This window comes from Anas platyrhynchos, chromosome 7 (genome assembly GCF_047663525.1).
Source record: "Anas platyrhynchos isolate ZD024472 breed Pekin duck chromosome 7, IASCAAS_PekinDuck_T2T, whole genome shotgun sequence".
In the NCBI taxonomy this organism is placed as follows: domain Eukaryota; kingdom Metazoa; phylum Chordata; class Aves; order Anseriformes; family Anatidae; genus Anas; species Anas platyrhynchos.
This window is the reverse complement of record NC_092593.1, coordinates 28,109,077-28,135,191: the sequence shown is the minus strand read 5'-3', so window position 1 is coordinate 28,135,191 and position 26,115 is coordinate 28,109,077. Positions and strand designations below refer to the sequence as shown.

The window sequence follows — 26,115 nt, the reverse complement described above, 5'->3', positions numbered from 1 at the left end:
ACTTTCTATTTGGCTTGATGAGATTAGAAATGACATATGGGGAGTGTTTGTGAAGAGCAGAGAAAGAAGAGAACAATGAAACCAACTGAGATTGAGACATAAGACGTGTATGGGCACAGTTACAGCTACATGTACACTCGCCTTTCTTGGATTTCAGGATGGCCAGAGAGAAAGCATCTCCTGTGCAAAGCCAAGCCTCTGTGCCTGCTCAGCACTGAGCCCTTTTGGCCAGCTAACAAGTCGGGCTGGCTTGCGGACTCATCTGGCTCGTAGCCAGCCAGCCTAGAGCCCACACAAGACAGATATGTGACTGCCTGCCCCTGTCCAGGCAGGTGTTACTCTGGGATTCCTCAATGCTGTTTTGTCAACAGGGCAGGCCTCCAAACACAGCAAGCTGCTGCCTCTGTCACCCGTTACGCAGCGTGAAGTGGCCAGGCTGCGGAGAAAAATTTAGCCATACATAGCTGCAGTAGCATCTCCGGGGCAAACTAATAGCTGACGGCAAACTGCTGCAATCAACGTCAGTGCTCACCAAAAGATATTCCAATTTTCAAAAGTAAGATGTTTGCTGACAGAAAAATTCAGGAAGGTTGCCAGGAGCACACAGTACCCTTCCAGAATGTCAATCCTAGATATTACCTTGGAAACCAGTAAATAAAGAGTTAAGGTATGAGCAAACACAACCTTAACTGCTGTTTGAGCGATGCCCCAATATGGCCATAACACACAGAGCCTGTGCTATCTCAAAGGCAGAGTGCAAACATTTGGGGAATAGGGCACATGACCACAGGACAGAGTCTAAAGACGCTTTTTTCCACGGGAAAGCTCTTCTGTACCAATGCAGCAGTGACTGGGGGAAGGGGGAGCACTGACACCAACCTTACTCTCCAGAAAGCTGGTTCCTTCCCCAGGACTAACACCTCCTGTCTTTACAAACCTCATCCTCAGACTGCCACAGGATTACTCCTTTCACCCTGCAGCACTGAGCCCGAAGCCCATCCTGCCCTGACCTTGGGTAGTTCCACTCATTCCCTGGGGGAAAGAAGAGCTCTAGGCACCGTTATTACCACAATTTACAAAGTCAGCGCCAAAAGGAGACGCTCCTGAATCACCCGCATAAAGAGGGAGGCAGGGGAAGAGGCAAGCTGCCCTGCAAAGGGACGAGGCCTTTCTCATGTCACAGGCAGCTGAGCGCCTGGGCTGGGCCCCTGCCAGCCCCCACAGCTGACCTGCCCCATCCTCTGCAGCGTGGCCGAGCACCAGCCAGGGCAGGGGGAAGGTTATGCAGGCCCTGCTTTTGAAGAGGCTTAGGCTTTGCCGTGCTTGACAAGACAGAAAACTGCAATCAAGATGCTAGCAGGCAGCTTTGCTGCTGTGTCAGCTAATGCTGGTTGTGGCAGGGGAGGGATGGCAGAGAGTGCCACCTCTGCTGTGGTGTGCACACCGCTCAGAGCTGCATGGCACAGCCGATGCAGCTCACATGCTCTTTACTGTGGCAGCAGTACACTCAGAAGTGTTGTGCTGTCCCTCTTCTCTATTTATTTCTCATTCTCTTCTCCCTGGGAAACTGAGAATCACATTAGTGTCTCCCTCGGTTTTGTGCTACTTTGAAAGCTGAGTAACTAGCACCCATTATTCTGTGACAATGTCCCATCTTACTGACATATCTTGAATATGTACATTTTTATACTGCTTTAATAGTGCTATTTTAAACTTTAAAGCCTGTCACTTGTCCTCATGAAAGTCAGATGGAAAATAATGCTAGTCCCATATTTTTTCTGGTCTTTACATCCAAAGCAGTATTTCCCAGATTAAGCCTATGTCCTCCTGTTGGCAAGAATTTATGTAGCCAGTTTGCAGGGTACTGTCCTGTGACTGCAACTGAAGGGCAAATTTTAGTACTACAACTACAGCACATCTGCAACATGCAAGGGCTTGTATTCGATCAGTTACAACACCTTGACTTGGAGTTTTGGTTGAGCAATGAATGCAGTATCAAATGAGAAATACAGAAGTCAAAGACCACAAAGCCGAACACCACGTGTGGCTGTTCCCACCTTGGTATGGACACAGATCTATACTGCTACTGGTACACTAGCAAGAGATCCAGAAGTGGACCACAAAACAGGGTCTTGGAGATCAAGAGGAGGACCAGAGAGTCTTGAATTCAAACTTCCTTCAGCCTCAGAGGCCCAGACTCCAGTCTCAGCATACAGGTACATTCCTACAGTTTAGGATTCCCCAAAATGTCTCAGAAGGAAGAAGCTTTCCATTCCCATTTACGAAGAGCCAAAACACAGAACCTATCCCACAGTAACAGCTGACTTCATAGGATTTTGACTGTTATGTTGGCGAAATTCTCAGAGAAGTGTCACTGTCTGAAGCAGCAGCTCAGCAAATGGAGCAGACTCCAGTGGCAGCAAGGGTGAAGATGGGCCAGGCTGTGACACATCACCTGCCCACGAGCACATTCTGCAGCAGACTGAGGGACAAGAGCATCCTCACAGACCTTGGAAATCCTCTCCTGACTCTGGGTGGGGTTTCAGGGCTGCAGACTTGACACCTAGACCCGAATGCTCTCAAGCCTCAATCATAAGCCCTGGGTGCAAAGCTCTGAAATTCTGCCTACAGGCTCAGGAAACCAGACTCAGGCTTGCTCTGCTTGACAAAGAAATATCCTGTTGCAGAGCTGGCTAGCAATAACCAACACAACTTGACCCATTTTATGCACAGAGGAAAACAGGTCAGTGAATGCTGTGAAGTGTTGAGTGCTCTCTTGGCCTCTTCCAAGTGATAGCCACTGCATTTTCCTTAGAGCACGACCAGCAAATTAAGAATTAACCAGGAAGGTCAGTCTGCCAAGGCACTTACCATGCATCTGTGGACCAAAGAGCATGTATCTTATTTGTCTCACCCTGTTTTAAAAAAACATCCTCTTAGATTCAGGTGTAAATGTCCGTCTTCCCAACCTACCAGGTGTTTGTCAGACTGAGTGTCTCTAGGGTTAAAAACCTCCCTAGCATTAAGCACTCTTGTAAACATTCCCAATTTATCTGCAGAGTGAGAATCCCAGCACTATTGGAAACAGATAGAAGAGGAAACTGTTAAAAAAATAATAAAAAAATCATTCAGCATATGTTAAGAGTAGCAGTGATTTCTGGCGAGAATTAATTAAACCAGATGAAACACTTCTAATACGATTTGTGCTATCAGATCATTTAATTAGTCCTGGCTTTTAGTTCATCGTAACAAGCTTCTGTGAGGGTGAAAAAGAAATAATTGTTTATTCAAATGGCAATAATTTGGGTTTCTTTAATTGACTCCTAGTGTGAAAGCGTTGATTCCTGCTGTTTCCTAAAATGCTGGGTGGAAAAGCTCTAGCGCAAGCTCCAGTTCCGGAGGCCACTGAGTCCATTTCCCACTGCAGCCTCCCATCTGCAATTCACCCCGCTCAGTCCCACCGCTTCTCAGGGCTTGTCTGTGTGCTGCCGAGCGCTGAGGCAGGGCTCAGCCATTCCAGAGTGCTAGCAGGCTTATTGAGTATTCCTACCTGAAGCCACTGATGTGCTCATAAATAATATTGCTGGGACTGAGAAACATTTTCTTTTCCATCAGGCTGGATATTCTGGAATGGAGGTGTTTTAAAAAGAAAAAAAAATAGATATCTGAAGTGCGTCTAAAAGAGAAGAGGTTTTAGATGCTACAAAATATTTCCCTTCCTGCCCCAAAAGTAGTTTTTTCTATAACTAAATTTAATTCACCAGTCTTTGCCCAAGGACAGGGGAGGAAATTGATTTTGCTTCCCTATCAGGATACAGCATAGAAATGTCACTGAGCCTACGAAGACGTGCTAGCAGTTTTAAAAGTAGGGCTGGTAACTCCTGTTTCTGCTCATTTCTAATTTGTTGGGTGCCAGTCTGTAAGAAGGTCCTGTAATTCCTTCTGGGTATAAGGTGGTACAGGACTAACACATGCAAATGAGACTTAAAAAAAAAAAAGAAAAGGAAAAGAAAAAATCTGCATTTTTGCAGTTTGAAACTCCATGGAAGCATATTGCAGATTTATGCCTAAAACAATGCTGAATTATGGGTCACTGCTGTAAAAACAGAATTCCTTACATTACTTACTCTAATGAGGTCAATGGCAGAAGAAAAAGGCCCCAGTTTGTAAGATCTAGGGGGCTGAGACCTTATCTGCACACTTTCCTGTAAAGCTCCAGGTGCACTGTGAGATCTATATCGTCAGTTCCATGTTAAAAACTATGTTGTCTAAAACAAAACAATCAAAGGCTGAAAAACGAGGCTCTCAAATATCATGAAACAGCAAAGCAAAGGTTGCCTAATATAACCTTCCTTCTGCCTCCGGGTTGAATGGTATAATATACTGTTTCAGTCTCTGACCAGGTACTGCCCCCACATTCATTTTTTTGGCAAGAGCCCCTGCTTCACTCCAGGCATAGGGTTGACAGTGCTCTGCATACAAAGCAGCTCTTCAATATTCTTTTTAATCTCGGTTCTTCAGCGTGGGGCTCAGCTAAACCTACTACAGACTGTCGCAACACGGCATGAACAAGGATACTTTTCCATTCTGTGTTGGTTTTGCTTTGCTCTTCAGCATCAGAATGCTGAATGCTTTGCACTAGTTAACACATTTATCCCCAAAACACAAGGTGAGGAAACATTATCGCTAATTTAGAGAGTAAGATTGAGTTACTTTCTGAAGAAAGTAGAAAAGAAGCAGGAAAAGAGACCAGATCTCTGGAGTCCCAATCAACCACCTAAATCGTCATTTTTACAGCAGGCCTCTGGCCTTTATTCACACCACGCAGCTTCTGCTAGAGGTTAGGCAGCAGCACTGGAGACACAGCCCCATTCACTGACGTAACATAAATCTACTACCATGGCTCCAGACCAATATATTATATGACCCTGCTCCAGGTCTACTTAGGGTGAAATTCAGACCTGTGCAGAGGGCTGGCATTTACGTCCTTTCTCAAAGGTCTGCAGTTGTGTATGTGCCTCATGCTTGTCCTCTGATCTTTTGGGGCAAAGAAAAAAGTAGTGTTGCTTATCCACAAGATGCTGCAATCACATAATTAGAGGCACATGTGTACCAACTGTGATTAGAAGGGGCAGAGTAAAGGTTACATGGGTTTCTTGAAAGCACTTTGATCAGCTAAAAAGCAGGAAAATAAACTAAAAAAAAAAAACTCTACATTAAAACTCATTTTGCCCAATGAATTACGGAGCAAAATAATCTCCACTACTCAGCCATCGGCTACACAGCAAGAGCATGTTCTGTATACTTGAATGCCTTCAGTCCACAAATCAAGAATGTATTATGTATTTAAATGCACTCCTCGCTATGTGAAAGGAAAGGCCTCGGATTTCTTCACAGAAGTAGCTCCTCAGTTATGTGAAGGAGAGGACTGACACAGCATACAGGGCTCACTCCTTAACTGCTTTGCCAAGTTGATGTATTTTAAAATATCCATCTGCATGGCCAGGGGAAGCTTGTGAAACCCGCTAACGGGTGCAAGGTCCCTGCCCTTCTGCATCCACAGGTGATTCCCAAACATGCTTTGTTCCAGACTTTATCGTAAGCCAGTGTGCAACTAAAGAATGTCTTCCAAAATCATAACTAAACTAAAGCAAACCTGGTTTGCACTGGAGCAGTGACATCTACCAATTACCCACTGAAGTCACAGTTTCATTGCCTGCTTTGAGGCCCGTAAATCAGTCAAAAGGTCAAGATTGTCAGCTCAGCAGAAAAACTGCAGCTCTTCACACGCATGCAAGCACACGCACTTCCCTGGGCTTTTGAAATGTTCTGGGGGGGGGGGGGGGGGGGGAAGACACCACCACCCACTGCACTCAGTGTCTGAAGCAAGTTTACCAAATCAGATACTTCATGTTCAAAACCGGTTGTGTTCTTGCAGTTCTAATACTTGCTAAGGGCTCCTTTTTCAGTGAATGGGTGGTAGTAAGTTTAAATAAATTTAATTAAGTTACATGTTAGTGAAGAAAACAGACCTATCACATTCAGATCATCATTCTTTACTGCTGTCATTTCCAACCTAAGCTTTTGATTTTCCTCCTATAGAATATATTTTATCTTTATATATTTTATCTATACATACATACAGACTTTTCACTGTGACCTTTTGTTAGCCCACACTGGAGACTAAGGAGCTAGGTCTGTCTGTCTTTGGTTCAAATTGCTGTAGCTCTCTGCTCTTACACTTCTGTCATGCCTGGGCGTTCCAGCCACAGGGAAAGGCTTGGGCAGAAAGAGGAAGGAGAGCTGGGGCTGAGCTGCACTTGCTGTTCCAGCTGCTGCTGAAAAGACAAGGGGCTAGTGGCAGCCAGCCACTGTCTTGCCCACTCTGCTCAGCCCAGGCAGCAGCGGCTGCCAAGGCAGCTTCCCTGTGCTCTGCTGCAGCCAAAGGAGTCGCCGCAGCTTCACTTCTGGTTTGGCTGCCCTTGGTAACTGCCTCTTTTGCCTACCTCCAGACTTTCCCAATGCCACACAGAGGGGGAAGCTGCACCCAAATTCCCAAAGTCTCAATATAGTAGCTTAACCACAAGTCTGTCTTCCCTGGCTTCTTTCTTAGGCGTATATTGCCTCAGTCTCTGTGTCAAATAAACCATATAGTGTTTCAGAAAACAAGGTTTCCTTCTCCCCAGCTTGAAAAGAATACAATCACTTACTGGTTTAAAAAGGGTGATGAACCTGAGGAAGGGCTCTATCAGGAGACTGTGGTTTACCTTAAAACCTAACCAATGCAGGCACAAATTCAGACTGGTGTTCTCTAGCAGCATATATTATGGCTGAAGCTGTACTACTGAAAACATGATGCACTCTCCAGCCCCCATTCTTAAATCTGTGTTCACCTGCCTGCCCAAAAACACAGAGATAAGCAAAGAAGGGGGCTGTCTGGCCTGTGTGCTCTGCCTGATAAACAAGTAGCTGCTGGCATGCACACATTACAGTGCACACGCTGTCTCTCCCTGTGCTTACCCTCACCTACATCTCTGCTCTCTAGCTGCATTGCTCCTGGGGACTGCAACTGTCTCTGAGGGTTACACAGCATCCTGCAAGGCTATCTCCAAGAATGGGAAAATAAGGGAAAAACTTATGTCATCTGATGAGTCAATGAGAGCTCCAGTCATTTAAAAGGACAACATTTCTAACAGTGGAAACACAATGCAAGGTGCGCTAATGCCCAAGCTTGCTGATCACTCTGGATCCCGAACTCTGCCAGACACAGGCAGGCATGACCACTAGCGGCTCTCAACTTTTATGCAAACTCTGAAGCTCCAGAAATCCCAACATATGTAACCCTTGAGGAGGCTTAATGTGAATTCTTTGCTCCCATTGTTCTCCAATTCACACCGTTCACATGGTGGAGACTTCCTCCTGCTTCCTCCTTGTCAGTGGAGACAGCTTCAACTTCGACAATATGGATTTTATTGTACCCCCCCCTACATCCCACTTCTGCCCCTTGTCAATAGCACAGAGGCCCAAACGCCATCTCAGCTGCGAAGAGGAAATGACTATTCACAAGACACAAAGGTTTATGGATTTCTGCCTAACAAAAGATTATTTCTAAGCAGACTCTTCGTGAACTGATGCCTCAGTTCTTCCAGCAGGAAAGCAGACAGCCTCCAGTCTGCCCAGCACAAACCAGTGAGGGCACTCTTCAGGGCAGGTGTACTACGCAAGGTAGCCTCTTAATCTTCTCACATGCACAAACACTATTTTTCATACCAGCTGCATCTTAAACACTCGGTTAAGATGGTGATTAGTGGTGGTGGTAGGGTGTCACAGTGGGAGCTTTCTTAAGAAGAAAAGGCTTTGATTGAGCCAATGAAAGCTGTTGCCAGGGAACCAGATGCCATGAACACACCACTCCAGCAGTGCAAGAATACAAACCATGTGAGCGCTGGACTGAGCTTTAAATGCATTTGCTGGTTGAGGCCTGAACACACCATTAACCCTTTCAGTACCCAACAGAGCTCACACAATGAACGGGGAAGATGGGAATCTGTTACAAGCCCGGAGGAGCAAAATATCTCCTGATACCTCTCTATTATACCCAGAAGAAAATCAGAGGGGGGAAACTTTTGACCTTTAGTTTTTGACTGGCAAAGCAGGTTTGTTTGTTTGTTTTTTGAAAGTATGCGAGGAAACTTTCTTCAAAGTAACACTTTTACACTAACGTGAAAAGGAATCAGATAAGTGCTCAGACAACCCTGCAAAAGTATTAATTTTGTTTTTGTAGGGGGTGTTACATATGAATTTTGATGTGCACAGTGCATTCACCAGTCAGTTCCTCTGCAAGAGGAGCAGAATAGCTTAGATTCCACTTTTCCCAGATCTGAGCTGGTTTCCAACACAAATGTTACCGATTTGAATTTTATCTGATCAGTTGCCAATTTGTTTCAAAGTTAACTTTCCACTCTGATTACTAAACAGCCTTGTACTCCACCGACAGAGCATTTTTTTTCTTAATGTAAATTCCACAATGCTCTGCAGTCCTACCAGTAAAACACAGCTAAAGCTCTAATTAAAAATCATGCCTGCCATATGTCAATTCATAAGAACTAAAATTAAACTAACAAGGGGCTGTAACCAAAACTTTTTTTGAACACAGTAGCCTGCCCGCTCCATTTTCGAGCAGTAATGTTTGGAAGCAGTTCTTGCAGGACAATGACTTGTCCCAGACATTCTCATCTTTGGGCTTCCAGTTTGAACCTAGCACAGGTTCCTAACTACTAAAAACCATTCCCAACTGAAAGCCCCTTCCTTCCTGAGTAGCCAACGTTAGCTGCGTGCAACTGCTTTGATCCCCCAGGGTTGTTAGCTGCGTTGAACAAGTAAGATGTTGCTGGCGTATTAAAGAGGACTCCCCCTGCCAGTCTCCATTTCAGCCTTTTTATACCCTGTGGTAATGCCGGCTGTCTAGCAAGCCCTGAGTTGGGGTCCAGTGCACTATTGCCTTTTTATTCCTCTCCCACAGCGTAGAAGACCTGGGGGAAAGGAGATAGCAATACCATCACAATGCCTAAGTGGCCATAAAGTCCCACTGTGAGTCCTAACCATCTGCACATATTGTACACAGGTACAATAAACTTTGGGCCCCTCAAATTTATGCTAGTAGATTGGCAAGAGCGGATAGTGCAAAGCCAATTTAAAATCCTCCTGCTCAGGTTGGTGATGATGGAGAATTGGACTCCTGGTTGTCCACAGCTGCTTGTTGTCAAGGTGACACTTACAGTTTGTCTCCCAGAGCCCTTCGGAGTTCCAGCCAACAGTTATTCTGTGGCTGCGCTGCACAGCTGAGAAGTGGGAGAACACAAGTGAATATGGCAAACTGTAGCGCAGACAAATGTACCATGTGCCTCCACAGAGAGCTCCTGTCTCACCAGACACTGAATGGATTTACTTGAGGGTCCCTGGGCCTGCTGTGGCCCTGAGAACTCTGATCAGTTACTACATTGCCATGATCAGGGGCTGCCTGCCTGCTGCTGATATAACTTCTGGATTTAATCTGCAGATAGGAATGCCAGGCTTACTGCAGTTGTTCCCACTGCAGAACCCCCTCTCAGGCAGGGCACCACAGACTTTTTACAGAAGTTCTTGCGTAACCCTCATAAAATAGGGAAAAACAACACTGCAACTCAGCTTAGGTTAGCCCTGGGAAAGTGGAAGAACTGGAAGAAATATCTACAGGCAGAGAGCAGTTATCTAAACACAACTTTGGCAACGTACAAGGGCTAACAGCCCAGTTTTATAACCAGTTCCATACAAAATCTCCAATGATCAAAAACAGTGAGTGTCTGCACTTTGTATTTTGAGTCTAAAACATGCATACACCCAGCTAGATACTGCACAGTGGCAAAGGAAGCCATTCTGGTGCGCTGGCTTAGTGGGACATCGGGATGAAAGTGTCACTTACTGAACAAACATGCTTCCACGGCATGTCAGTGACCTCTGCAGAGCTCCATCTAAGATCCTGGGCAGATGTGATCCTGCTCAGTTTGCAAGAGCAAACAGAACTGCAGTGCAAGATGGTATTGTTACAGAGGCTAATAAGCCAGCCTCTGCGCTACAAAGAGGCGCGGACGTGCTGAAGTTATCGTGCTGGCGAGTGACATTTAACACTGGCTATTGCTTTCCAACTCCTGCTATGTGTTGCTTAGCTCCTCACCAAAGATAATCATCCCCAAACATACACAATCTTTACATTTATGTTCACACAGGCATTTGTGCTGCTATGGTAAGAGGGATTTCATTAAATTTGTAAGCTGAAGCCTTCAAGAAACACAAAGTGCAAGAAGTACTGGTGCATTTCCAAAATGTATTTCCCTCTTTCCCACACACAGAAGATCCACGTCCCAGTTGACTAATTGCATGTGTTGTGTCCCCCCTGACCCGTACACATACTCTGGATCCAAGCGGCAGTACAAGGATTACACCTGCTCTGAGGCAAAAATGACAGCTGCCTGTAGGACTCTGATACATCATATCCTTGGTTGCAGCCAAGTGGAAGATGCACATCTGATGAGGCAGAAGACAGTGTGCAAAAAAAAGGAAACTCTCCTGCACTGAGGGAGCTAAATGCTGCACTAGACAAAGCACTTTCCCTGTGCTCTTTCCTCCGGCTCCATACCCAGCCCAGATTATCATGTCCAGCTCTCTGACAGACCTCTGCAACAAACCCATCCCCAACCACCACTGCAGCCCACATCCCCTTCAGTTTCATCCCCACTCATGCCTCAGTCCTTTCTTTTTCCCTCTCTGCTCCCAGCACCGCATGTCCCCTTCCGCTTCTTAGCGCTGCCAATTATTTTCCATTTCCTTCCTCAGGTCCTGCTTCTGTTTTCCTTGCTCAAATTGTTTCCTCCTTTGCTCTCAAGCCCACCTACATTCGGACCAGCATCTGGTCCTACTTTGAGTTTACTCATTTTTCCCAAGCAAACTCCTCACTGCAATCACTGTCTCAGTAAGACACCCTCTGATACTCAATGACAATACATGTTTTCCATAGCTGTTCCATACCTACAGATTTGGACAGCCTAATTCAATGATATGTTGTTATGAATTTTCACAACTTAATTTTAATGGCATTTAAAACAGACCTGATGCAGCACTCAGAGATGGATTTTTATTTGTAAAATATATATCCTTCTTAGATATAAACTAAGGCAGACTCGCCAATAAAACTGACAATCGTAAAAAGCAGTGGACAAATGGCAGTTGCCACATCCCCTTCCCACAACATTAATGAAATGTAATTAAGCACTGCTTAGAAACTATGTGGCACAGCCTTGCAGAAGAGTTGCTACAGAAATGCAAAGCAGAGAATCAATCACAGGCTTTGTAGTGAATTTAGATTGATATTCTCACCTAAATCTCTATTTTCTTAACTTAATTTACTTTTGGTTCAACTCATTATAGTCATGAGGTACAATCATTTGTACATCTTGGAAGAAAATTATCCTAAGCTGGGGAGAGAACTTAGGATTGCCTTGCCAGCACAGGCTCATTTCTATTGCTGTTCTGTTACAGGAAGTGTTGTTTTTGCCAACTGAAGAAAGTAGCTCCTCTGTTTGAAGACATACTTTTTTTTGTACAATTTCTATTGCTGTTTGTATATTGTAAAGCACTTTGAGCACATGGAGAGTGAAAGACACCGTATAAAATAAAGTTAAAAGTTGCAGTGTTGTAGTGTGCTGTAAGTCTTTGTACATGGCAGCAGGGGGCACTTCCACAAGATGATGCTGAAGTGCAGTTGACAGACCACCCTGGTTTCAAGGCCAGGCAAAAGCACACACTGTGTTCACATCTCACTTCTGAAAGCAGAGCAAGCCTGTACTCAGCGATGGCTCCCCACCCGTCTTGTTCCCACTAAAAATCCTCACAGCAGTTGAGTAGCTTAGCGAGAAATTAAAGAGAAAGAAACTTGTACCTTTAAATGAAGCATAAAGAGAGTAAAGAATTGCACATCTGAGCACAGAAGGAAGCAAATACGTGAATAAGTCCTGGCTACCCGTACTACCGTGGGGCCCAAAGAACAGGATCCCTATGGCAGGAGTCAGGAACACAACTGAGAGGCTGAGACTCTTATCTTCCTCTTCAGTTACCTAAGAAAGGTGAAAAGTTCTTACAGAAAGTTTCTGCATAAATAGAGTTGAAGAACCAGTGACAAAGTCATTCAAGTTACATAAAGACCTACACAAATACACAGGGGATGAGCATTCTACAAAACAATCCCCAGAACTGGTCTCTTCCAACTCCAGTAATACTGTTTTTCTCCATTCTCAGCTAACAAATAATGGAATCTGGAGGACTTCCATAAAGGAAAATAAAATAAAAAAAAGGTCACAATAAAGCAGGTTGGGAAAAATAATGTCATTCTATCAGCTACAGGTATTTACTGCAGGACAGCACATTCTTTACATCTGAACCTGCCCCTTGTAGTATTTCTGTGCTTGCTTGTGTTCTCCCTCACTCTCTCCCTGGCTGATGTAAGGAACTTAATTTCAGTTTGCCACCATAGCAACAGAGAAACAACCTCTGAGCACAATAAGGAGGATGGTGGCAGTGGTTCACAGATCCTGAGATGTTGCAAAGCAAACAGAGTAGAGAGAACAAGTGTATGGGACATAGATGAGAAAAAAGTGACCAACTGCTCTGGACCACCCTCATGCTTTTCAAAAACACAGGATGGAAGTCTGGCTTTTCTGCTCTTTGGAGTAGCACATTGACAAGGCACAGCATTTATGAACTAGTGCATTTCTGAACGAAGAATCTGGCTGAGTGCTCTGATAGTAAATTTGCAGTTCCAGCGGCAAACTGTAATCTTTGAGAACTTGCTGACCATCCTGGAGTCAGGGAAAAATGCCTAATCTCTCCCTGCTAAGGTGCGGCAGTAGGAGGTGATGAAAAAAGACCAGGAGAAACTAGGAGCACTTTATGAACTCGAGGTGAGTAGCTGTAAGAAAATTCACCACCACAGCTCTCGGGGATTGAAGCTCTTCCATTTTGGAATGTTAACTTACAGTGAAATAATCATTTTAATGCCAAATTATTTTACAACATTTATTTGCAATGAAAATTAAGAATGCCATAATAACCAACGGGACAATATAATACAAGATACATGTGTCTGTTGTAGCTAAAACCGAAGAATCTTAAAATTATTGTTTTGAAGGTCACGACACAAAAAAAATATATACTTCTATACAAAAAAAAAAAACCTTCTTGTGTTATTAAATGCCAGATCAATATGTAAACCTGCTAGTTTCTGGATTTGTATGCAGGGTTGTGGGTTTTTTGAGCCTACATCTGTTATACTGATTTGAAATATTTTGTTTGAATAGTACATACCATCACGGGAGTTTCACATGAGCTAAAAGAACAGATTCATTTATATGATGCTCTGCAGTGTTGCGATGAAAAGTGAATACATCAGAGCCACAGCCAAAGGCAGCTTTTTCCTGTGAGTTCATACCAACAACACTAACCCTGACTCAATAGCAGTCAGAATTATTCCTGAAAGGAGCACATTCTGAACCTACTTATGCAGAAGAAACAAAATACTAAAGTGTGCAGGATACAGATAAGAATTTACCTCAGACTTTCCTCCCAGCTGTATCACAGCAGCATTACCAGAGTCAGGGCTGGAAGGAAGCATCAACTTTGTGAATTGCTGACACTACTTTGAGGTCAATTTTGAATCTCTGCTGTACAGCCCAGAAGAACCGTGACCATTTCCTCTGTTAAGCATTACTATCAGAAAAATTCACCTAAGATATAATTTTCGGTCAGTGGGAACCAGAATGTGACACTAACTTTACCTCAAAGAAAGTATGTGAACACCCCAATAATGAGAATAATTTGGAAACCTCTACTTTATTAATTGCATTCAAGATACCAGAGAGTCTCCTGAGAGAAACTGTTGTATACAAGTATTACTTTTTTCTCTCAATGATCCATGATAGCTGATTTATCAGAGCCCTTCTCACACACCTCGTTCAAGGCACACCAATGGAGAACAGATGCAAAGCATCTATCTTATCTGCGGCCTTTATAGGGCAGCCATTCCTCTAACCTCTGAGTGCACAGGGAGATATTTCAGACCAAGATGGACTCCCCCAGTCAAGATAGGATAATCTATTTGAGATGCATGGCTGTTGCTGCCTTCCCAAACATGCTGAAGTTTGTGAGGGAAGCCCCAGTTTTTGAAGCAGACCCCATATTAAGGTCTTTTTACATTAACCTCCTCTCTCTTGCACATTTAACATCCTCTTTGCTGCTGATGACTTATGTAAGGGCTTGTGTGAAGAGAAATTTCTCAAGCTAGCAGGGGCCAGACTTATCTATTCACAGAGGATCCAGCATAAAAAAGCCATGGCCTGATTTGAATGCTACAGAAATAATTATTATCTCTATAACATAACAATTGCCTGCCCCACCTGAGGCCAGGGCCACGCTTCTGAAGCTGGTACCCCCCTTTCTAAAGAGATCAGTTAAACAAGGAGAAAAGCCAAAGATAACATTTAAGCTGAATCAAAAAGTGAGCTACAATTGCTTTATTGATAACACATTTGATCCCTCTACTTTTACATTTCAAATCCATTAATTTGCATTTTTTTAAAAAAAGCATTTCACGATAATAGTAGTCATGGATGAAATGAAGCAAACCAACATGACTGCTGTAGTCTGTGACCCCCCAGTCTTGAAGAACTGGTGTGATACAAACCATATTGAGTACTGACAGGAATATGGCTTTAGCAGTCAGGCTTATCAACAGACATCTGTACTACTTTCTCAGTACAGCTATATACTATGCATGACACAGCTAGTATGTAGAAATTCTCAGGGAAGTGTTTCATGTCTTCAGTACTGCCCCTGAAGTGCTTCCCATACTTAGAGCACTTCTCAGATTCACTCAGAAGTATCCTAACAGCACTTTTACTTCATTTCTTGTATTCCATAGCCCATCAGACACTCTGGTCTCAACATAAAAAAATGAAGTATCCCCAAAATGTTTCTAAATGGGCATAGCTCAGGTCCTAGCCGTGCTGTACAGTGATTCTTAGGTGCAGACAACAGAGCTTGCTGATGGCAGCAGATAAAGCCACAATGGTGAAAGCACGTAAGGAAATAATAATTTCCTGTGTAGTAAGTAAGCCACAAACAGCCCAACTCCAAACTGATAAAAGATTTTCTTTTGCTTTTACCCCTTCTCCCTTTTTTTCCCCTTCTGTTTCAGGATTATTTGAAATGGAAGCCTCATGACAGTCACTCCCATGTTAGCAAGACTTCAAATGCAAAGCACATTATGAAGGACTGCTTGGGTCTGTGTCTTCCAAAAACCTACAGTACGAGGGTGGGTGCACTGGTTTTGTATTCTGAGAAACTGGCTGAGCCTTCATAGAAAATGGGCAGTAGCAGAATGCATCTGTGTGGCCACAGATATGGAAGAAAACTACAGATGAAGTTGCATACCCTCCAAGACTTGCATAAAGCCATCATGGCATATGGAGGAAAGTAGGTAAGAACCAACAACTTACATGAGGCCCCTGGCTCTGTTCCTCTAGATGTTAAATTACACAACCACTCCATGAAACCTCAAAAAGACTACTGCTGTTTGCTGATGTTAATAAGCTGCTAATAAAATTAACCCAATACTGAAACATATTCTTAGCATCATCTTCCCTATAATCTTCCCCTCATTTCTTTGAAAGTTATCAGCTATAGTTCATTTATCATGATTAAATTTGTACCTGTTCTAAGGTTTTAAATGGTGCCAACATGGTCTCTGTGTCTCTACATAGGGTGAATTATTTCTCAAACACATTGCTGTATGGAGAGCTGCTTCCTTTGAAGCCCACATGGAGCCGGATTTTGGCTCTCATAAAGTCTGCTGGAATTTTGCCATCAGCATCAACGGAGCCAGTTCATGTGTGGATTTCGTGTCTATGAACCCTGACAAGCAACAAACCTTCTCAACTTCTATTCAACTGGAAAAAAGTTTTCATGCTAACTAGCTGAGGTTTTTTTCTTCCTTGGATTAGAAAGGGAAGTGTCAGCCATCCCACATGATACTCATCACTCTGGCTCCCATATTTCTCAAGTCCTAGTATAATATTCAGAGCAATTACATAATAGTATTTTGTATTCTGCATAACTCATTGCTATTAAAACGAATAAGCTACACCCATGCCAATGACATGATTTTTTTTCTGCAGTGCAGCAGCTCTACCTTAAAAGAGGTAGAAAGCACACTAAGGCTTTGTAAGAGGACAAGACTTATTCAGCAATCACTGATGGTGTGAGATACTGTAGAGCTGCTACCAGATTTGTCTGTGAAGACTTGGCTTAAATCGTTCTTGGCTCCACCATCAGTGATGTAATAAGTTCATCCCAAACTTGTGGCAAGAATTTATTTATTCATTTTTAACAACATCCTACATCTTGATCTGTTCTATATATACACCCAGTTATAGGTTCACAGATGTCTATGACAGTAAATTCTCAAACTAAGCAAGACTAAGCTGTGCCATTTTTCTGATAACCTAGGATATTAGTAACTTAAGATGAGCATCAGGTAGCAAGAATCCTCATCCAGTATGATATATTTTTTGACAAATACTTAAATATTGCTTGCTTTTACACTGGAAGACAAGTCAGAGTTGACCAAACAATTTACAAAACAAACATAGGCTGTTTTTTTCTTCCAGCCACTTCCTAGTGGTTGTTCATTTTGTTTTCCTGCAAGTCTGTCTCCAAACTAAATGTCAGAGACCAGGCTGTTGTTCCAAAACTGTCCAAAGAAGATGGAAAAGAAAGTCTTTTCTCCTGATCATCGTAGGAGTTGGACTCCAACTTGGAATCTAAATCATAATTCTATGATCTGCCCTCTACTTCAGGGTGTAGGTACAGTGATGGCACTCTGATGTGGGTTGATGGAAATTATATTGCTTGTCAGTACTATAGCAGCCCTGATGAGCAACTGCTTGGGCACAGCTAGCTAGCTAGGTGACAAAAAGCGTTGTGCACAAGTATGACTGGAAACCACCCTTTGTAGTTCCCTGATCCTGGAATTCTGTGGCTTAAGCATTAGCTACTTCACTACTATCCAACAACCTCAACAGAATTAAGGCAGCTGAGGATTTTGGCAACATCTTCACATCTCTAACTAAATCCCTTATTCTTTGGGAAGGAGAATAGGAAGCCCCTATCTTGGTTTTCTAATACTCCACTCAGGGATTTCCCAACACTGAAGGAATCAACACCTTAGGAATCAAACAACTTTAGACACCAGTTAAAGAAGTGACTGATTTATCTAGATGTGCAATTTTTTATTCCTGCAATAATGTAAAAACAGTAGAGTGGAGCCAAGGATTTGCCTCACAGTGATATGATACAGTCAACATTTCCTTGTTAGAGTGCCTCTGCGCTCATTTTCTGGAGATAATATTGCAGTAGGTTGATCTTAGCATTTAGATGAGGCATGGGTTGAAGCTTGCCAAATATATTTTGGAAGCATACCCTCAGGGTCTGGGAGGGCATGGAGCAAGAAGCAGAGATACTGCCTCGCATAGTGTCACTAGCACACGTTCTGCAGGATCCAGCCCACACACCTACCAGGAGACTGAGACTGCCAGACCTGATGTTCAGAAACACTCTCAAGCCCAGCTAAAGCCATCAACAGCTGCAGGTGTTCTCAAAAAAAAAAACCTCTGGCTGCACAGAGTAGATGTTTCCTGAAAAACAGCATTGAAAGGCGGAATTCAACCTCTGATTGGGAAATAAATTACAACAAAACTATTTCCCCTCAAGTCTGTGGCACATCTAAATAATCTGTGGTCACAGCCCTTAAGGCTTCCCTTTCTTTGGTCAGCTGTCTATCCACACTATTAGTTTCATTCAGGAAGAGTAAACAGTCTCAAGATTGGAAAAAGAAAACAGTACATAGTATTTACAAAATGTGTGTCTGCATGTGTATGCGTTTAGGACTGTACCAGTTGGAGAACTGAGAATTTTTCTTCCTCTCTATGTGTTAGCTCAAATTAATTTGTTGAAAGTCACAAATAGCAGGGGATAAGAACACCAGCCTGGGATTCAGAAGACCCGAGTTTAACTAAAAGGGGTTACCACCATTAAAATATAAAGAAATCAGACACCTCTAACAAACAACTGCATCACTAGTACAGGACGCTGAGGGCAAACAGCAAGTCTGTAATAAAACTGGCAAAGCTAATTAGAAGTTATTCAGCAGACAGGCCTGCAGCTGAAAGATTTGTTTTAATCCTATGACTAGTTGTTACCTTCACAGCTCTGTAGAAGCTCACAGAAGCCCTGCTACCATCTTTGGCAGCCCTGGCAACCCTATCCCAAAAACGATCACCCCAAAAATCCATGAGTACAAAGGGTGACCTTCAGTCACTTACATAAGGGACACTCATGAAAACATAAAAACAAGATCTCTTGCCTGTCAGCTATAATACAAGGTTTTTATGTACAATTAAACTGCTAAACTATTTTAGTTTTTTTTAGTCATAGAACAAAGTTAGCGAAATTGACTTTGACACATAAATGGGTACGTGTCCATCTCCCATCCCCTCCTATCCCTTTCAAGGTCTACAAGTTAACCTCACAGAAGTGAGGTAATGCTTACTGGCAACCAGAGAGTGGTCTCCCTGCTAGTTTGTCAATAATTAACAAATTATCTGTTCTGCAGTAACTGGACCAATACCCCTACTTAATACTATGTTCTCCCCTTCACGTGAAAATATGCACAGCCAAGCTATCAAATGGCACCAATGTTTAGTTGTTATACTGACCAGACTGAAAACAACAATCAAATCCTCTTATAAGAACACTGACTTACACACAATTTCTTAAAGCTGTCTGTACTTTCTCATTTATCTATCATTACCCTACAAGATGTTTGTAAAACCATTCATGCACAAGACAGTTAATTATAAAATACACAAGAATAAAAGTTGAAAGCTCCAATTCTTTACAAACTCTATCTTGCAAAATCATTTGGAAGCTTTGGCAGTTGCCTCATTAATGCTTTTATTTCTTGATAATGCTAGTTTATTACCTTGGCTCCAGAAGTATCAAGAGACTTCATCCCTATTGTGCTAAACACTATACAAACACGGAACGGATCAACAATCCTTTCTTCTAAGAGCTTGTATATAAAATCATCATATTCAGTGATATCATAAGAAAATTAAGGCATATGCTAAAGCTTAATGCTATTTGTAGGTAAAACATCAGGAGGAGCCTTAAATATTTCAGCACTGTCACAATCACGTAGCTTAGAGTGAACAGCAAGAGCAACCTTTAATCACAGGAAGCAATTTGGCTAGTCTTAATGATCTCAGATACCAAGTATTCTGTACAAAATACTTTGTATCCCAGCAACCCCCCAAATTACTGTTAAAATCTTAATCCTACAGCTTTACATATGATACGAAAATTTGACCTTTTATACAAGTGCATACTATTAACACCAGCTGAACAGTTTGAAAGGTGTAATAAAATACAATCCTATTCATTCTCAGAAATGAACATTTTTCATGTTACTGATCAAAGGCATTTCAAAAAACATGCATGTGCACTGTATGGACTTGAATGACTGTGCAGATATGTACACACAAATACTTTTGAGTTTTAGTATTTGCATGAGCCTTAAGCTAGCTCTATCACATCTTGCATAGTAACGATATCTGCAGAGATAAAGAGTGAACCTCTACAGAAAGAAAGCCTTTAATCAGTCTTCTAATCGGAGTCTGAACTAATGAGGAAAGTCTCAGCGCAATCTAGATAACTCTTGCTTAACTGCATCTGACATTTTGGAATAGATTAGGTTCTAATGGTCTATGGCAGAGCTTTCTCTTTAGAAGCCTTGAGATGTCATTAATAAATATTGGTCATCGTAGAAGGACTCCACACCCCTGTAGTCGAGACAAAACATCTTATAGGAAATCACTGCCTACTGTGTTGTGAACCACATCAGTGAAGCCAGGCGCAACATCCATCAAAGATTAAAAGAGCAGAAAACGAACACTGCTGTGACCAAACACTTGAAATCATGTGCCGACTGCCACAAACAATTAGAATTCAGCAGGGGTATTCTCAGGCATTCACAAATCATGACCGCAGGAGACCTCAGGAAATGGGGCCACGATTAACCCATCCTGCTGTCCCCAGCCGTAACAACGGGCTGTTATGGGGAAGAAGCTGCAAGATTTCTCATCATGAAAAAGACTCATTTTCCTAAGGCCTTGCCTTCTGATCAGGATTTGAAGAGTAGTTTGTTATACACAGAAACCTGCAGTTAGAGAGCAGGAAATCCATGCTTAATTCTTTTTTTTTTTTTTTAATATTATTTTTTTTGAGCTGGGACAGAGGTATCTGGGTTAGGGTTCTCATTCAGCAGAAAGGGTTCAAAGGCTGCAGACTTGGGGTCTCCAAGGAAGGCAGATCTTCTTGTCCCTCTGCCCCCGTGTCTAGTGTGCATCGCAATGCATCTTTGCGGAGCACCAGTAGGCTCCCAAGTACCCAACCTACTTGTCATCATGCAGCAAGCAGATCAACACAGGAAGACAGATTGGACATGACACTTGCTGATTCTGGGTGGTGGGTAAAGGAAAATGGAAAGCCTTTCTGAACACCACAGCATGTGGAAAATGTGGTACAAACAGCAGGATAACATTCTGGATTCAAATAATATTATATTTGATGCTCAGAAAAAGGACAAAACCAAGCTACCTGGGGCATTACATCCATGGACAAGAAATGTGGAAAGGCTTCTCCTTTTTCTTTTCTTTTTTTTTAAAACAAACAAACAAACTCTTTTTTATTTAAAAATGGGCCAGCTGTACTGAATTCTATATTCTCAAATTTGCTGCAAGACTCCCTAAGATAGCCTGAGAGCTGAAATGGAAATTTTCCCACCTGTCCACCTGTCACTTAAAAAAGACAGATCTAGATTTTCATAGAAAAAGGAAAAAAAATAAGCAAACAAACAAAAAACAAAGAGCTGCAAGGTGTAGCTTTGCTGGCTAGCACAGCCCAATTGCTTCTCAAGACCGCCTGTGCTGTTTCTTGCCTTTATCTGAATACCACAAGTCCCCATCCAACCACTGCTCCCGTTAAAACCTCGTTCATGCAGCCACCCCTGCATTGCCTCAGTAGCTGCAGCTAGCTGCAGAGCTGGGAAAGACAAGAGCTAGTATAGGAAGGAGTTTTGATCATTCTTCAGAAGCTTTATCTTTTTTCATTGTAAATTTCGGCTTCCCAATATTCTTACATGCAGGCACACTGGCTAGCAATACCTTGACATGCTGCCTTGACTCCAGCTCAAGCTGAGAGTGCCCGGTACCTTAAAGTCCTGCCCTGCACATTTTGAGAGGGCTCTGAGGGCTGAGTGGGCTCAAAAGCAACTACCAACACTGATGTCAGTGCAAAATTTGCTACTGCATGGAACCAACCCACTGTTTACAATGGCAGTTGCTCGAAGAAATGATTGAATGCCAAGGAGAAATATATACAGGGATGTAAGAAAAGAATAATCAGATGCAGCAATTGGCTGTACTGTAAAGGAAAATGAACAGGCTTCAACATGCCTGCTGTACTGTAAAACATTTGGGCAAGTACAGGGTGGCCTGTTTTGAGAACTGCCAATAAACACATTCCATGAGTCTACAAAAAATAGAAGCTGACTAACTGGCAGATAGTTATAGTTCTAAAGAATTTGCAATTTATGGAGACAACTACTGTTTAGAGCTATTACTCCTACAACTCATTTATTCATTGTTTAAGAAAGCACTGATTTTCTACGTGTCCTTTCTGTTCTTTGCACACCTGCTCACTGGCATGTTGGGAACCCAGATCATTTACAGCCCATGAAGAGTACAGGTCTTCCCAGGTTAGTCCTTCGTAAGCCACAGAGGTGGCGTGAGACACGCTTGTCCTCATCAAGGAAAAAGCATGGTACATTTCCGAGTCCTTGAGATAAGGTACCAAGACCCCATTAATTTACTCTCAGCTCCTACACTGCACACCACTGCAGCTCACTCAGAACATCAGCAACAGAGTCAGAGCCTGGGACTAGGGCCAAAAATATAGGAGTTGTCTAAAATCAGAATAGACTAGAAAGGTCTTTGATTACAGTTCTCTAGTGAAATCTCACTGGCTTAGCTGCTTATCTGTAGATGTCTTCAAAAGCACCTTCTGAGTTACTGATTAGAGCCTGTTAGCTCATCAGCTTCAGGAGATGGAAGAGAGACACTGAAGTCCTCCCATATGCGCTATTGTTGCAGAAGGGTGACAAAAAAATGAACACCTTGGCACCCATATCTCCAATACCTGAACAAACCTGATAACCACATTGACTGAATCACCCAGGCCATTTGGCCAAGATGTACCTCTTTAGACTCTCTTGAACCTGGGATCCCAACATAATACAGATTCCAATGTGCAGGCCAGAGACATTTAAAAATCATTTAAATGATCTTTAAGGTAGCTTTTTATCTTTAAACAATTATGCAGTACGTTCTTAATTCAATTGGGCAGTTGAGAAAAACTACTGCATTATAGAGGGGGAGATAAAAGAAGCGAACACTTATGCACGCACTCTTTCCTAGTTAAGCAGAAGGAAAACAGAACAAATCTTCTGCATAGAATCTGGAGTGTAAATCAGGTTCCTATTCAAGTAAATTAAAAGATACAAGTAATTTATAAACTCTCACGTCCGTGCTCTCTGGACTTAACAAATGAAGACCCGTTAACACAGAAGAGTCTGTATTCTGAATAAATCTGTGTTCCCCAGATTTGGGACATAGGCTTTGTCTCTGAAAGCTGTAAAAAGTAGCCACAAAGCTTTAGTTCATAAGCAACTTAAACTTCCAGGCTACTAAGATACAGTATTTTGTTTGAAGACAGCCTCTGGCTGGAACCTCATTTTACATCATTTTCACCAGTACAGTGTCCAAACTAGCTATTGTTAAGCTTTCAGACAGCTCCTACTCATGTAATCTCATCTCCAATGACAGCCAAGTATGAACAACTCTGCAACAGATGATCACGTTTCTGCTCTTACTACACTCTGTCTATAGTGATTGCAATAGATTTAGGAAAGTGTTTAGAATGCAAACAAATATATTAAAGAGATACCATAAGTATTTGCAGTTTTTCCAAACTGTTTAACAAAAGCCTGATTTGCAGTCTATTGGGATTTTTCTTCCCATCATAATTTTAGCATCAAAACAAAAAAAAAAAAAAAGGAAAGTGGAGCATTGTAGTTTATTCCTTTTCAATGTCTGAGAGACTTGGATGGATGAAGCTTTTTAAAGTTCCACTAGTCCCCCAGCAGTTTGTAAATATAAACACTTATTTGTACATTTGCAACCTTTTTTCCTCTCCCAAACACAAATTTTCATCGATCACAGGCAACACAATTAACATTATATGCTCTCCTGCCCTAAGCCATGTATATCCTTACTTGCAATCTATCTATTCCATGGTATATGAGGGATCCACCGCTGTTTTCAGGAATATTTCTGGATTTATGGAAAGATCCAAAAGGACTGTACTGCTGTTCCTGAAAAATCTCACCTTCTGCCCGTACTACCAGCTCTCTGCAACAAACTAAGCCAATAAATCCACCTAGCTATTGCTCAAGTCTCTAAACAGAAAACATGATCTAAGCCTGTAAAATCGCAGAGAGCATAGAGAAAATGGATAGGGATTTTCTTTTTTTAGCATTTCTCAAAGGATGTTTTGTGGGGGGACATTATGCATTACTATTGGGCAGATGAGAAAGTTTTTTTCACATACTGTGCAGTCTAACTGCACAACTCACTGCCACAAGATACAAATGCTTGAAATGCATGATTAAAAACAAACAAACAAGCAGCTAAACCAAACAATTATTTGACAAATCCAGAGAAGAAAAATAACAATCAAGAACTATCAAACCTACAGCTCCTCCTCAGCTGTTCCTTCCCAAGCACTCAGAAAATATAATGGGAAAGCAGTTAGCATGTTTCTTCTGTTCCTTCATCCCACTCCTAAGCATGTTTTACTGACCACAGAGACAAAATACCCGGCTGTAGACATTTGGTCTACACCAAGCAAGGCCATTCCTATGCAAGTATCTGCCCCATCCCAGTTGAGGCTAGGCTTAATTTCCCTTCAGAGGCAAGCCAGTGTGCAGCAACAGCACAGAACTACTGAAGTTCAGAAGCTTTGTTCCAAGCTAAGGATTTCTTACATGTTGCTGTTAAAGTAATGGAAAGACCGTATAAACTAGACAGCGTGAGGAAAACTCCCAGTACAATGTGCCTCTCCCTACATCTGCCTCAGGCTTTTAAAACTCATTTCCATAGTAATTTCCTTCTCAACTTGACATTGCTTTGCTCCTAGTTCAATGAATACCTCCCCTGTTTAGTGAAATTCCTGCTAGGATACAGGATGTGAAGGCTTAATACAGTTTGCATTCAAATTACATTTCTATGCCTTCTTCACGATACATAGTTTTAAATTCCAAAGTACTGGTCAACACCTTAAAGAAAAACAAAATCACTGAGGCAAAACCCCACTTCCTGGAATACAGCATGAATTCTCAATTAGATTATAACTTAACCTGAGCCCACGCACATTAAGAGAGTAAGCAAGGAGCTTTCCATGCTCTGCACAAGAACTAATCTCAACTGCTCTCCGTGAGAGCAAACTGCTGAAACTCGGCCATGCCAATTTGTGAATTCAAAAACCAGCATCATTCAGATGTCACTGAATGCATCAGGATGTATACGGATTCTTGCAGCCAACCCCATGACCTTACAAGACAGTATAGCTCTCAGTGGTGACAGAGAAGTAATCCCACAAAATTTCGACCTAAGTAAGTTAGACTTGCTCTGATCTCTCACTGATACTGCACTTCTGCTTCAGACCTCACAAACTTCTTTCAGGACAGAATTTTTTGTTGCTAAACAAGCTTAAGGACAGAGAAAAGCTTGCAAAAACTATGGAAGTCAAAAAATATCTGACAGGAGGAAAATCCAAATACCTGTTCAGGCATTACCAATAAGATGGAGACCAGGGGATGCAAAGGACATGACCTGGAGCCCAAGCGCCTCCTGTTCAGGAGTTCCACAGGTACCCATTGTTCACTGCTCCACTTTGCCACCTCTCAGGCAGTTCCTGGCCTGCAGCTCTGAGACCCCTCAGATGCCCCCAGAACTCGTACAGAATGGGCAGGACAGAGTCTGTCTCACAGCAAAAACTGTGCCAGCATAGGCTCTGGTTTCACGGCACAACAGACTGTAGTCACGCTGTTCTACATACACCTAAAGTTGTTTAGAGACCAGAAACATCCAAATCTTAAAAGATGACAAAATGTTTGGGACTGTCTGACAGTACTGGGGCAAAAAAGGCAAAAGGTTATCAATGTAAGCACTTTGGCTAGAAACAAAGAATAGGAAGAATAAACTTAAAGCTTTCCAGTCTAACAGTGATCTATAAATGGTCACTAAACAAAAAACAGGAACTGAAATAGCTGCATATCCACACGTTGTGGAAGTTAGGATACAATTCAAAACGCAGGACTTAGCCACTCACTGCCATCAGAAAGGCTGGCTTCCCCTTCCTCTACGTGTAGAGTTTTGCTCCCTTTCCGCTTGCTGTAGTATTCACTTGATTCCTAGAAGGGCTGATTAAGGTCACTACACCAGTAGAAAAATAGCCCAGCCAGGAAATAACAAGTAAATGCAAAGAGGAAAAAAAAAAAAAAAAAAAAAAAAAAAACTTCTATCAAAAGATCATTTTGATTAGAAATTGGGTTTTGGACTAAGCACAACTTTTTGAGTGTCTGTTTTCTGCAGAACACTTTAGATTTGTCAAAAATGAAGACCATCTTCAGTCAAATGACAGAAACTCAAAGAAAATGAAGAAATCAAGCCCAGAGGAGATGCAATTGCATGCTGTTCTGCCCTATGCTTCTATGAAAGTTTTCTTCTTGTTTCCTATAGCATGTGGCTGAAAGGTCTCCAGATTGTGAAGGCTGCTACAGCCAAGCACAGG

The 26,115-nt window shown here is 42.3% G+C and overlaps 1 protein-coding gene and 1 long non-coding RNA gene across 3 annotated transcripts in view; one reads left to right on the top strand and one right to left on the bottom strand.

Moving 5' to 3' along the window:
- Positions 1-26,115, bottom strand: part of ALS2 (alsin Rho guanine nucleotide exchange factor ALS2) — a 216,680-nt gene that overhangs the window by 152,422 nt on the left and 38,143 nt on the right. The window lies entirely within an intron of this gene.
- On the top strand, positions 12,596-16,216 carry LOC119717456 (uncharacterized). The gene is made up of 3 exons (XR_005267007.2): positions 12,596-12,992; positions 15,284-15,565; positions 15,849-16,216. It is a non-coding gene; the product is annotated as an uncharacterized lncRNA (long non-coding RNA).